This window comes from Furipterus horrens, unplaced genomic scaffold (genome assembly GCF_987537825.1).
Source record: "Furipterus horrens unplaced genomic scaffold, mFurHor1.1.pri manual_scaffold_11, whole genome shotgun sequence".
NCBI classification, from domain to species: Eukaryota; Metazoa; Chordata; class Mammalia; order Chiroptera; family Furipteridae; genus Furipterus; species Furipterus horrens.
In genome coordinates, this window is record NW_028327181.1 from 24,671,618 (window position 1) to 24,683,698 (window position 12,081).

General features: G+C 44.5%; 1 protein-coding gene across 1 annotated transcript in view; it reads left to right on the forward strand.

Moving 5' to 3' along the window:
• Positions 1-1,403: 1,403 nt before the first annotated feature.
• Positions 1,404-12,081, forward strand: part of TMEM45B (transmembrane protein 45B) — a 31,232-nt gene continuing 20,554 nt past the window's right edge. Inside the window, exon 1 of the mRNA XM_090292038.1 lies at positions 1,404-1,486. The gene's annotated coding sequence lies outside the window, so the exon portion shown is untranslated. The remainder of the gene's footprint in view (positions 1,487-12,081) is intronic.

The window sequence follows — 12,081 nt, forward strand, 5'->3', positions numbered from 1 at the left end:
TTCATGATCATAGCTTTATTGGAAAAGAAAACCTTACTAAAAAGAGAAAGCCTGGCCAGAGGAGGAACATGGTGACAAGGAACAAGATTTCCCAGGGTAACAGGCATCCAAGATTCCACCTTATCATTTGTTTAAAAAACTATGGGTGTGAGGAAGTGCCAGGATGTGGCCTGGTGGTTAAGTGAATCCCCGAGGTGTTGGGAAACTGAAGAGGTGCTCTCCCAGCCCTGGCTCTGGCACATTTTGCTCCTGAAGTGTGTGGCTCCATTAGCCTCTTACGTGGTATCGGTGCCTCTGCCATTATCCCCTTCCACCAGGCTTCATTCACTCTCTCACAGAGGAGATTTGCTCAAGTTTACGCCTTATCCTCCAAAGTGCCTTCTTTTGACTTTATAGAAAAGAAAGGCTATTTGATCAAAAGAAACTGCACTTAGGATCCCGTCCCCTTCCACCCTGCTAATGCATATCCTTGGCCTTTCTTTAAAACCTAAATACAGCGTCTCTTCCACAAAGGCTTTCATGGTTTCCAGTGCCCTCAACAATGGGTAAGCTGGAAGGCATCTCAGGGACCTGGAGGGGAGGTTCTCAGCCCTCACTTCCTCTGGTCACCTGAGGAGCCTGTAAGAGGCACACCTGCCAGCCCTCCTCCCAGATTTTGATCAGCAGGTCTGAGATGGAGCCTTAGCTCTTGGGTTCCTTCCACTTCCACAGGGGACTGTGAGCAACAGGGTGAGAAAGGATTCAACTAGGCCAACTCGTAACTAACTTACAGATGAGAGCATTGAGATCACCTGATGCTACAAAGAAATTCATGCATTTCTTAGAAGGAAGCAGCTCCTTCCAGGAGGGGTCTTTTTCTCCGTCGCAGCTCTATCCAGCACCTAGAACTGTGCTTACCTAGCATGTGGCAGATTTGTGGAAGGAAGGGAGGAAGGAAGGAAGGAAGGAAGGAAGGAAGGAAGGAAGGAAGGAAGGAAGGAAGGAAGGAAGGAAGGAAGGAAGGAAGGAAGGAAGGAAGGGAGGAACCCACATGGCACCGAGCTTAAACTACAAAACTGGGTCCTGGTCCAGGATGTTGACACGGTGTCCCTTAGGACAGCCCCTGCTCCAAGTCCTTGCCACTGCCTCCCAGGCTCTGTCGTTGCTCTGCACCTTAGGAGGTCACTATTGGTCGAGTCTGTCCTGGTGTCCAGGGACGGGCCCTTGCTGGAGCACACACCTTAGGGAGTGTTGGGGCCAGGGAACACGTCAGCTGGAGGTCAAGGGCGTGGAGGAAAGTGAAGGCTTTGAGAAGGTAGGCACAGCACCCGAGGACGGGCGGGGAGGGGCAGGGAGGGCGGTCAGAAGCCCACAGGGGTGGGGAGGGCGGGCTAGTGACTCGGCCCAGGAGGGAGGGGCGCTCGCACCTGCTCATAGGCGGTGGCACTCGGCGCTCGGCACTCGGAGGACGCGCGGCCAGCGGATCGCTCGGAGGCGCGCAGCACAGGTGAGATGCGCGCTGAGCGCAGAGGGCTCGGACGCGGAGGGGGCACGGATGCGGGGGACGGGGAACGGACCGGGGAGGGACTGGGACCCGGAGGAGGGCCGGGACGCCGAGGAGGGCGCCGAGCGGGACGGGGCTGGGACGGGGAGGAGGCTCGGACAGGGCATAGGCAGGAAGAGCTGGAGGGCTCCGGGCTGGGGAAGCTCCCACCGCGCCCCTCTCTCTGTCGGATCGCCTGCGGCCCTAGAATGAAGTTGCCGCATCCCGGGCCAGTTGGGTTGCCCGTGCTGCCGCGTGAGGGGAGCTGCGAAGTATGAACCCCCGCCGCGAATCCACCCCGAGGGTTAGAGAACCCCGGGCAGCAATGGCCGTGTCTGGCCCAGGGGCCCTGAGCTGCCGTCGAGGGGCGGAACGGGACGGAGCGGTGGGCTTAACACCCCCACTGGCTGTCCCCGTTGGCGCCCATCCGCAAAGTCGCCAGCCAGATACTGTCCTGAGGCCAGGCCGCCTGGAGTCTAGCAATGGTCTTCTTCCGCTAACCGGCCGATGGGCACAGATCTCCTCTGGAGCGAAGAGGGGAAACTAGCTGTGACTGAAGAGATGTGCATGGGACCTAAAAATGGGTTTAGGTGACCCTGTCTGGGTCTAGAGGAGCTAGGACCCAGCCCTAGATATAAGAAACATTTCTGTTTCAGTAAAGGACACCTGTGGCTTTCTGAAATAGCTCATTTTAAAATTCAGCCAGGCACCTCTTCTAAAAGTCACAGAAATGACCATGTCCTTCACGTTCTCTCCCACTCTGTCCCTCAGTTTCTACCGTCGCCCTCCTCTTCCCCGACCCCTTGCCTCGCTGCCCCACCCTATTCTGTCTGCCTCATATAGTGGCTTAAGAAATTCACCTGTATTTTCACATTCATTTTAATGCATGGTATGGCTTAGTGTTCATAAGAAACAGACGTGCAACACTGGGGGGGGGGGGGGTATCACCCCAGTGAATCACGCTACACTGTGAATACGAGGCCAGTGCCGCTTCAGACTGCGTTTTCTGACTGGGTGTTTGTAGGCTGAATAATGACGTGCTTGCCCTTTGTTCCTGGTATTTCTGGAACAGATATGGAATTGATATGACGGCTTTATCAACCATGGTCCCTTGGTTTCAAGGGGGGAGAGTGCCTGTCCCAGCAGTGAGGAGTGATTTCTGGTTGTATGTTGTTTATTCTGTTATGTTAGGAGCTAAGCATACAATTCCCTTTTTTAAGGAGCTTTGGTTTCCTCTCACTTCTTCCATGGGAGGTAGAAACAGTACCACCTGTTACTTATCTCTTCTGTACATTTTCCCTTATACTCTGGGGGTTTCCCCCTCATCCATCTGGTGGATGTTGGTTGTGTTGGCCCAGGTGAAGCTACTGAATCTCCCGTTTAGCACAAGTTACTCTACCTGGCCTTTTCCCCAATATGTCTTTCATTGTATCTCTGGCCTAATCTCAACAAATAACACTTTGAGATAGTCACAGTTTGCCAGGGGCTGGGGAGAAAACGGGTAAAGAAAAAGAAAGACTTATGTTTTCTTATCTCCCCACCACCTTCAAGTTCACATCGGCTGCCGTGCTTAATTGGCCAAAGTACAGGTGTTCGTTACCTAGGTTGGCTGTAATCAAAGGTTTCTATCCTTTCCTTAAACGCATCTGCTGGTTGAAATGGATAGAGCCATTCTGCCGTATGCAGAGCCACTCCCAGAGCCAAAGATCCTGTTATTGCAAAACTTTTTGTAATTGTAGGTAAGGGAACCGAAGTCACTACTGTGTCATCACCTAATGACTGCATCTGTAGACAGAGTTCATATCTAGACCTTTTTTTATAGACAGATCATAAAACAAAAACTAGATTATTCACACTGCTGTGCAATACTGAATATAAGTGCTGTAACCCCACACTGTGTTTGAACTCAGCTTCCCTTTTAACTGCCCACCCTCACCTCCCGACCTTTATGGGGGCTAGAAACAAACAGAGATGACTTGACTTGTAGCTGTTTTTGTTTCTCTTGTCTGTTCTCTTGTGTCAAAATAAAATGGGTCAGAAGGGAGAAGGAAACTCAAAAGATCTATCAGCTTTATGTGATGAAGAATCAAACTGAAGATATCCAAGTGCACTCATGTATTTCCCTTGCAGGATATTATAAGCCATTTTCAATATCTTGTTGGTATCAGATCATAAGGGGGCTTTACAGAGTACAAGGTTACTTCCACAAGCAGCACTGTGAGTAAGGGAAGAGTAATAGCCAATTTCATAAATACAGAAATTGAAACATAGAGATATCGAATATCTGGCCTGGGCATATTCATCTGTTAAGTGGTAGCCAGGACTCAAAGCAGAACTCCAGGGTGGTGTTTTGTTTGTTTGTTTAATTTGGGGGTAATGAGTTGTGATTTGTTTAGTATATTTCATACTCTATGTTGTTTAATGTAATCACAAAAATATTTTAGAGCTGAGGATAGCCTGAAAGATTACCAAGACCAATCTTCTTATTTTCCAAAGAGGAAAAGTGGATTCAGGAAAAATTAAGCAAGTACTTCCTGTTGCTTCCCCAAAATCTACTTTGCTGAAGAATTACAGCTAAAACCTAGGTTTCCCAATGTTCAGACTACTGCTCTCTCCAGCATGTGGTCCCTTGAGGATATCCTAGATACATAAATCAATTGGTTTAGTTTGATTGACTCTATTGCTCTGGGGGTCTGTAACAGCAAACCATAGCCTCCCTGAATCCTGGACTCAAATATCTGTAGATCCTCTTACTCTTACTGTATTCCATGTTCCATGAGGGAAAGAGCCTTATTCGTCCGGCCCATTGTGTTATTCCTAGCACAGTGCCTGTAGTAGGCACTCAATGAAATCTGTTTAGTATCTATCAAATCATTGTTTCTGGGGCTGGAAGAATAATAGGAATATAGGTGTTGAAAAAAGATGAATGTAGTCATATCTGTAGTATTCATAATAGATAATAATGATCTCATTCAATTAAAAAATCTAGAAACAGCCTTGGCTGGTGTGGTTCAGTGCATTGAGCACTGACCTGGGAACGAGGAGGTCACCAGTTTGAATCCCAGTCAGGGCTCATGCCTGGGTTGTGGGCCAGGTCCCTGGTTGATGTTTCTCTGGTACATCCTGCGCATCAATGTTTCTCTTCCTCTCTTTCTCCCTCCCTTTCCCCCTCTCTAAGAAGTAAATAAATAAAATATTTTTTAAATAATCTAGAAATATAAAGAAATACTAACCATTAATTCTAAATGTTGCACATATTGTTTGTAATTCTTTGCACATTAAATTACTCAAAAGATTTTTAAAAAACTATCAAATAAACATTTAAACAAGTGTGAGATGTCATTATGATTCCATTCAGCTCCAGTAGCAGATAGCCCTACTCCAGTGACTTAAGTAAGGAGTTGGTTTTTTCTCAAATAACTAGATTTGGAGCTGAGATGTCCAGAGCTGGGACAGCACCTCTGTCTCATCGCACCACCCTTCACGTGCAGCGTTGGTCCTCACTGAAAGACAAGCACCTCTTCTGTCTTTATCAAGAGGGCAGAAGGCATGAGCTGGCTGAGTCTGCCCTTTTTGATAATCATTATCATTATCATTTCCTGAAAGCCCCACCCAGTCAACTTTTTTTTTTAAGTCTATTTTATTGATCATGCTGTTACAATTGTCTCAATTTTTTCCCTTTGCTTCTCTCCACCCAGTACCCCCTCCCCTCCAGCAGTCCCACCCCTCTTAGTTCACGTCCATGAGTTGTGCCTGTATGTTCTTTGGCTTCTCTATTTCCTATACTGTTCTTAACATCCCCCTGTCTGTTTTGTACCTACTAATTATGCTTCTTAGTCCCCGCACCATTTTCCCATTCTTCCCCCTTCCCCCTCCCAGCTGATAAACCTCCAAATCATCCCCATACCTATAATTCTGTTCCTATTCTGCTTGTTTGCTTAGTTTGTTTTTGTTTTTATTTTTTAGATTCAGTTGTTGATAGTTCTGAGTTTGTTGTCATTTTAATGTTCATAGTTTTGATCTTTTTCTTAAATAAATCTCTTTAACATTTCATGTAATAATGGCTTGGTGATGGTGAATTCCTTTAGCTTCACCTTGTCTGGGAAGTACTTGATCTGCCTTTCCATTCTAAATGATAGCTTTGCTGGGTAGAGTAATCTTGGTTGTAAGCCCTTGCTTTTCATCTCTTTGAATACTCTTGCCAGTCCCTTCTTGCCTGCAAAGTTTCTTTTGAGAAATCAGCTGATAGTCTTATAGGAACCCCTTTGTAGGGAACTCTCTTCTTTTCTCTTGCTGCTTTTAAGATTCTCTCTTTATCTTTAAGCTTTGGCATTTTAATTATGATGTGTCTTGGTGTGGTCTTCTTTGGGTCTAGCTTGTTTGGGACTCTCTGTGCTTCCTGGACTTGCATGTCTATTTCCTTTGCCAAATTTGAGAAGTTTTCCTTCATTATTTTTTCACATAAGCTTTCAATTTCTTGCTCTTCCTCTTCTCCTTCTGGCACCCCTATGATTTGGATGTTGGTATGTTTAAAGTTGTCCCAGAGGTTCCTAAGCTTCTCCTCATATTTTTCAATTCTGGTTTCTTTATTCTGTACTGATTGACAATTTATTTCTGCCTTATATTCCAAGTCATTGATTAGAACCCTGGCTTCCTTCACTTCATCATTGGTTTCTGTGGATTTTCCTTCCTTTCACTTAGCATAGCCTTAATTTCTTCCCTTATACATTTGTTTTATTCAATCTTGTCTGTCAAATCTGTGAGCATCATTATCATCAGTGTTTTGAACTCTGCATGTTAGGTTTGCTATCTCCTTGTCACTTAGTTCTCCCAATGGAACCTTGATCTGCTCCCTCTTTTGGGCCATACTTCTCTGCCTCCTTATCTTGACAGCCTCCTGTGTTTACCTCTGTGTCTTAGGTAGAGCTGTCGCACACGTTACATTGCAAGGGGTATTCGTCGGTGCAGGGCGACCTGTTTCACCACGTTGTGGTGCTGTATGTGGGGGAGGGGTCTGAGACGGAACAATGCTGCTTGCTCAGCACTCACCCCTTTTCCAGGCACTTCTCCCATTTCCTATATGCGACTGGCACCCTTTTTGCTGTTGCCCTGGCTGTTGTTCTGAGAGTGAGTGGGTTTGCAGACATTCTAGGACTGTGGGGGGCCTCTAAACAAGCAGACTCCACTGAGAGATGGGCAGTTTCTTCCACCACCCGAACCACCACTGGTTTGCACAGTCAGAAGCAATGAGACTTTATTTTCCATGGTGCTGGAGCTGTGATCTGCATGGCCTGGTCTGGGGCTGGCATCACTCCCCAGGTGTCCCTCCCTACTTCTATAATGTGTGACTGCTCTTTCTGCTGGCGCCCACAGCCATTGCCTTGCTGCTATCACCACCACCACACTGCATCTTCTCCATCCCACCTACTAGTCTGAATGAGTATTGCTTCTTTATATCTTTGTTGAACTTCCATGGGGTTCAATTTTCTGGTTGTTTGGGTTTTAGTTTTGAGGTAGTTGTGTTTCTTCTTATTGTTGTGGAGGGTGGCGTTGTGTGTCTATGTATGCCTCCATTGGCAGGAAGTCACAGTCGACTTCTTACACCTCATTCAAGTAAGAACTATGTCACATAGCCCTTCCTAACTGTAAAGAAGCCTGAGGAGGTTTAGTGTTTTGTCAGACATATTGCCAATACTACAAAATAGGGAGGGATTCTGTTAATAAGGAAGAAGAGGAGAGTGGATATTGATTGAGTGGGCAATTAGCAGAGTCTACCCTAGTAGTTTTATGAGTCATTGACTCTTTTTCTCTATATAGGTTGTTGGGTTATTTACTTATTTATTTACTCTGTTCTTCTGTTTACTAAAAAGCAGTAGGTAATGCAGTGGGTCTAGAGGAACTTTTTTAAATTATAGATTCGGAATCCCACCCCCACAAATGCTGACTCTTTAGGTCTGGAATGAGTCTATAAATCTAAATAATAAACTGGCACTCCGGGTCATTGAAATTCACGTGGTTGCAGGAGCACAGTTTGAGAAGCAGTGACTTGGGGGTGCTTTAGCAGAGATGCCTCGTTTTATTTCCAGCAACTTTCTGTATCACTCTTCTTGAGGCTATTACTTTACTTTTTAAATTTTCTCTTTTGGTCAACATTAATAAATATATAGTTTTAGAAGGTGTAAGTTCTAGTCTTTTTGGAGTCTATACTGAGCTGCCCCCTAGAGGCAACTATTTGTAATGTCTTGGGCTATGTTTGTCTCCTATTTACCACCATATTTCCAAATAACACGCTACTGGCTGTTTTTCTTTTTCCAGTTCAAGATAATATCTATTGACGTCTTACCTTGGAGGATGAGGATTTAGCTTGCTTTTACCCCCATTATTCTATCTCAGATTCACTTCTGTTTCTTGCAAATTTCCAATATAGTTAATATCCTAATTTTTTTGATATAGCAATGTTTATTTAGTGTTTACATTATTATGACTTTGCAAATATTATTCACAACTGTGCCAGATGACAAACCATGATTTTTACACTTTCTTTCATGTACAACCTTTTCCTGTTGCCTGGAATCAGTAATTGCTTCATCGTCTTCGATTGTTTCATTTTTTGAGGACTCATTACCAGTTCTTGTTCAGACTTTGACAGGATGGTAAAATTCCTCTCAACAGAGTTAAACCTGGGGTAGCCAACTTGACTTTTTTTCTCTCTTGGAGACATCCCTGCTCAGCTCCACATTCTGGGGACCGGTTATTCTCAGAGCCCCTGTGGCACCTGGGGCTCCCTGTGAATTGCACTGAGCTCCTGTGTCTGGGGTCCGTGCCTTCTCATTCCTCGGTTTTGCTGGAGCATATCTTCCTGAGAAAAGGCACGTGGAGACAGAAGCAGATTTATCCTGGAGCTGGTAACGTTCCTGGGCTCCTGGGGGGGTGGGGCTGAAACCCGCTGCAAGTTGTCAGGTGGGGAGAAAAAGCCAGGTTGCCACCAAGAAACATTCTGGGTAGATTTTCTAAAGAGATTTTAAAAGAAAGAGTCCTGAACCTCCGTGACTCCAATTTGTTGTGATTTCTTTTCTCAATCTGAGTAAATACTCACTTTCACACCCAGTTTTGTATTTGTAAGTTCATGGGTTTTTTCCTTAGAGAGCGCTCCCCAAATTACACAAACTTCAGGCCTCATAAGACCTGGTTGCTTTTTGAGACCTTGTGCATTTAAGATGCAATTTTTTTCCCTTCACACTTGACCGATGGTTTTGCTGGATACAGAATACTAACTGGAAATAATTTCCTTAGAGAATTTTGAAAGCATTGTTTCATTGTCTTCTACCTTCTTAGAGAGGAGCCAATGCCATTCTGATTTCTGATCCCTTGGATTTTGTTTTACTCTCTGGAAGTTTGTAGGGTTTTCTTTATTCCTCATGGTCTGATATTTCAAGATGTTGATAGTTGATGACAGAGGTTTTCTTTTCAGTCATTGTTCCAGGTACTTTAAAGTCCTTCTCAATTTAAAACTCATATCCTGCAGTTCTGGGTGGTTTTCTTCTATTATATAGTTTCCTCTGTTCTGTTTTTCTGAAACTTATATGAATTCGTGAGATGTTGGATCTCTTGGATCTGTCCTCTCAGTTTCTTATCTTTTCTCTTCCATTTTAAAAATGATCTCTTGTCTTTTAGTTCTAATAAATCTTCCAACCCTTCTACTAAAGTTTTACATTTCCACCATTTTATGTTTATTTCCCGAGGGCTTTTATTTAGGCAGGAGCTTTCCAAATGTTTTGTTTTGTACCACACTCCTTTTATTTCATGGATGCAGTATCTTCTCGTATTTCTCTGGGCTTATTAACTCCATATTTTTCTATAGTGTAAGATTTCTTCAGCCATCTACAATGTCTGTTTATTTTCAAGGTCTCTTTTTCCGTTATTTTTGTCTGCCTTTCATCTTGGGAGTTTTAGTCAAATGTCTGTGTTTAAGAGAAGTGTCCTAAAAAAAGGAATGGTGTTCTGACACGCTGGCTGGGGATGTCTGTTTGTAGAGTAGTAAGCTTTCTTGAGGTGTGATTAGGCAGAGCAAGGTTATTGGTGGCTTATCATTTTATCTTTAACAGCTTTCTAGTATAGACAGTTTCTCATTAGAAAGGTCCCATCTCTAGCCACTTGTTCCTGTTTGAGAAAAGGCCACTAATTACTTAGATTTATTTATTACATAATTTGTTTAATGGTAGAGGCAGGTAACTGGTAGTCTAGGATTCAAAATCAGAATTTTGTTTGTGACTTGACCCACTTTGAAGTGCCCGGTGCTTCTGCACCCCTCCTTGTCTTTTTTTTCTGTCAGTGGCATGGAGACCATCAGAAAGCTTCCATGAAGACTGAGTTATTTTCTATTATAAAACAAAAAGGGAGCCTTGATGGGCGTGGTTCAGTGGGTTGGGAGTCGTCCTGCAAACTGAAAGGTCACCAGTTCGATTCCCAGTCAGGGCACATGCCCAGGTTCAGTCCCCAGTCTGGGTGCATGCAAGAGACAATGGATCAATGGTTTTCTCCCTTTCTCTCCGTCTCTTCCCCTCTCTCTAGACTCAATGAAAATAAAAATAAAAGAATCTGGAAGGGAATTAGTGTCCTTGAAGTTCACTCCCAAATCCATGCCATTTTTCCCTTGTGCATCCTGACTTGTGATCATCAAAACATGAGGCTGATTCATTGCTTTTTGTTGGGAGAGTTTTGTGAGTCCAATGTCTCCAGGGAAATCAGGAGAAAGCAGTGAGCTTATAGCAAAGCAATTGATTTATTTGGGGGAACTCTCCAGCGAGAGGGGGAACTAGCCAAATCAGGGCCAATTCCCACCCAAAAGGGGCTTGGATACCGGTTTTTAAAGCAACAAGCTGCACTGGGGGGAAGTGTATGTTGTATGAGTTTCTACAGGTTACTTTCTGTATTTTAGTGAGTTGCGGTTCCCTTCTCAGCTAGGGGGTCTCACCACCAGAGTCACCCCCTGCCCTGTGTTCTTTCTGCTCCTGGAATGTGTTTTGTCTGTTCTCAGTGTTCCGTAACCGCTTTTCTTCTTTGTTCTGTGGTCGTTCTGTTCTGTCGCCTCCTGTTTTTCTGCTCTGGGTTCTTAATTCTGATACCTACCAAGTTTTAGATCCCATGAAGACACCAGATAATATGTGTTACAGGAATGATTCCTGGTTTAGCTTTCAAAGACCTCTTCATTGAAGAGCCTACACGTTAGTTACTGGATTTTCTGTTGTTAGATTTTCCTTCTCGGCACCTTGTAAGAAGACTTGCCAACTCCTTGAAGGCTGGGGCTCAGTCTTGCTATCTCTTTCCCCCATCAGCTAGAACAATGCCTGATACATAATAAGCACTGGATAAATGTTGCTTGAATTAACTCCATTACCCATTTTAAATTAGCCTTTCCTACTTGTCCCCTTGCTGTTTCTTCTGTTTTTCTCCCCCCGCCCCCCTTTTTTTTTAGAGATTTCTTTATTTATTTTTAGAGAAAGGGGAACAGAGGGGTAAAGACAGGGAGAGAAACATTGATGTTCCCCGAACAGGAATTGAACCAGCCACCTTATGGCCCTTGGAGCAACGCCCCAAACACTGAGCCACACCAGTCAGGGCTATTCTCCGTTGTTCTACCTCACTTCCTCTTGGATGATGCAACCTCATTGTCAAAGTTGATGGGTGGAACCGCTGTAAGAAAACAGACTAGGAAGTTCTCAAACCACCCACTCCAGGTAGAATTTCCAAGGGTGAAAACTCCCCATGTCATCTCCTTAAAGATGTAATAAGTTCTCAGGTTGTCACCCAACACCCTACATCTAGTCCCGTGTTTAACCACAGTCCTATCTGGAGTCTTTCCTTTCTTCCTATTCCCGCCTCACCTCCACTGTCCTCCACTTCCTTCTGCTCTCCTTGCTCTGGCCCCCACTTTGATCCAAGCCTCCTCTTTGTGCTGTTGGACATTGGTTTTCTGCCTCCCCTCCCCTGCCTTTGTCAAACATCTGGGATGTTCTGTACAAAGCACAGCGAGGTCCTCACTTCAGAAGGACCTGCCCCACCCGTCAGGCGAACACCTTTTCAGGCTCAGTCCAAGCCCAGGATGAAAAATCTCTCTCTTCTGGCTGTTTTTGAGGTTGTTTCTATGCTTTGATCTCACTGGGGCTGTTTGTTTTTATATGGAAGGCTCTAGACAAGAACTAAGCTACAGTGTAAAGTAATGATCTGTCAATTGGTGTTTCTCAAATGCTACCACTCACCATAGAATGTGTGCTCCCAGACGTGGGGATTTGAAGGAGAACAGCCTGGAATAAGCTGAGGTCTCTCTTAATGTTTAAAAATGTATGCTGCCCCAAAATATGTCTGTCTGTTTTAACATAAAAATCATTTTCCCCAAAATCTATAGCTGAAATTGGTACTCCAGGATGATATACCATATTGGTCCTGTGATTTCAGATATTCCTTTGCTTACCGGTATACCAGTCCAAGAGGCACAATACTAGACAATCTTTTAAAGACCCGTGTAGCTCGAAAAATTATATGAAAAAATAATGGTACCA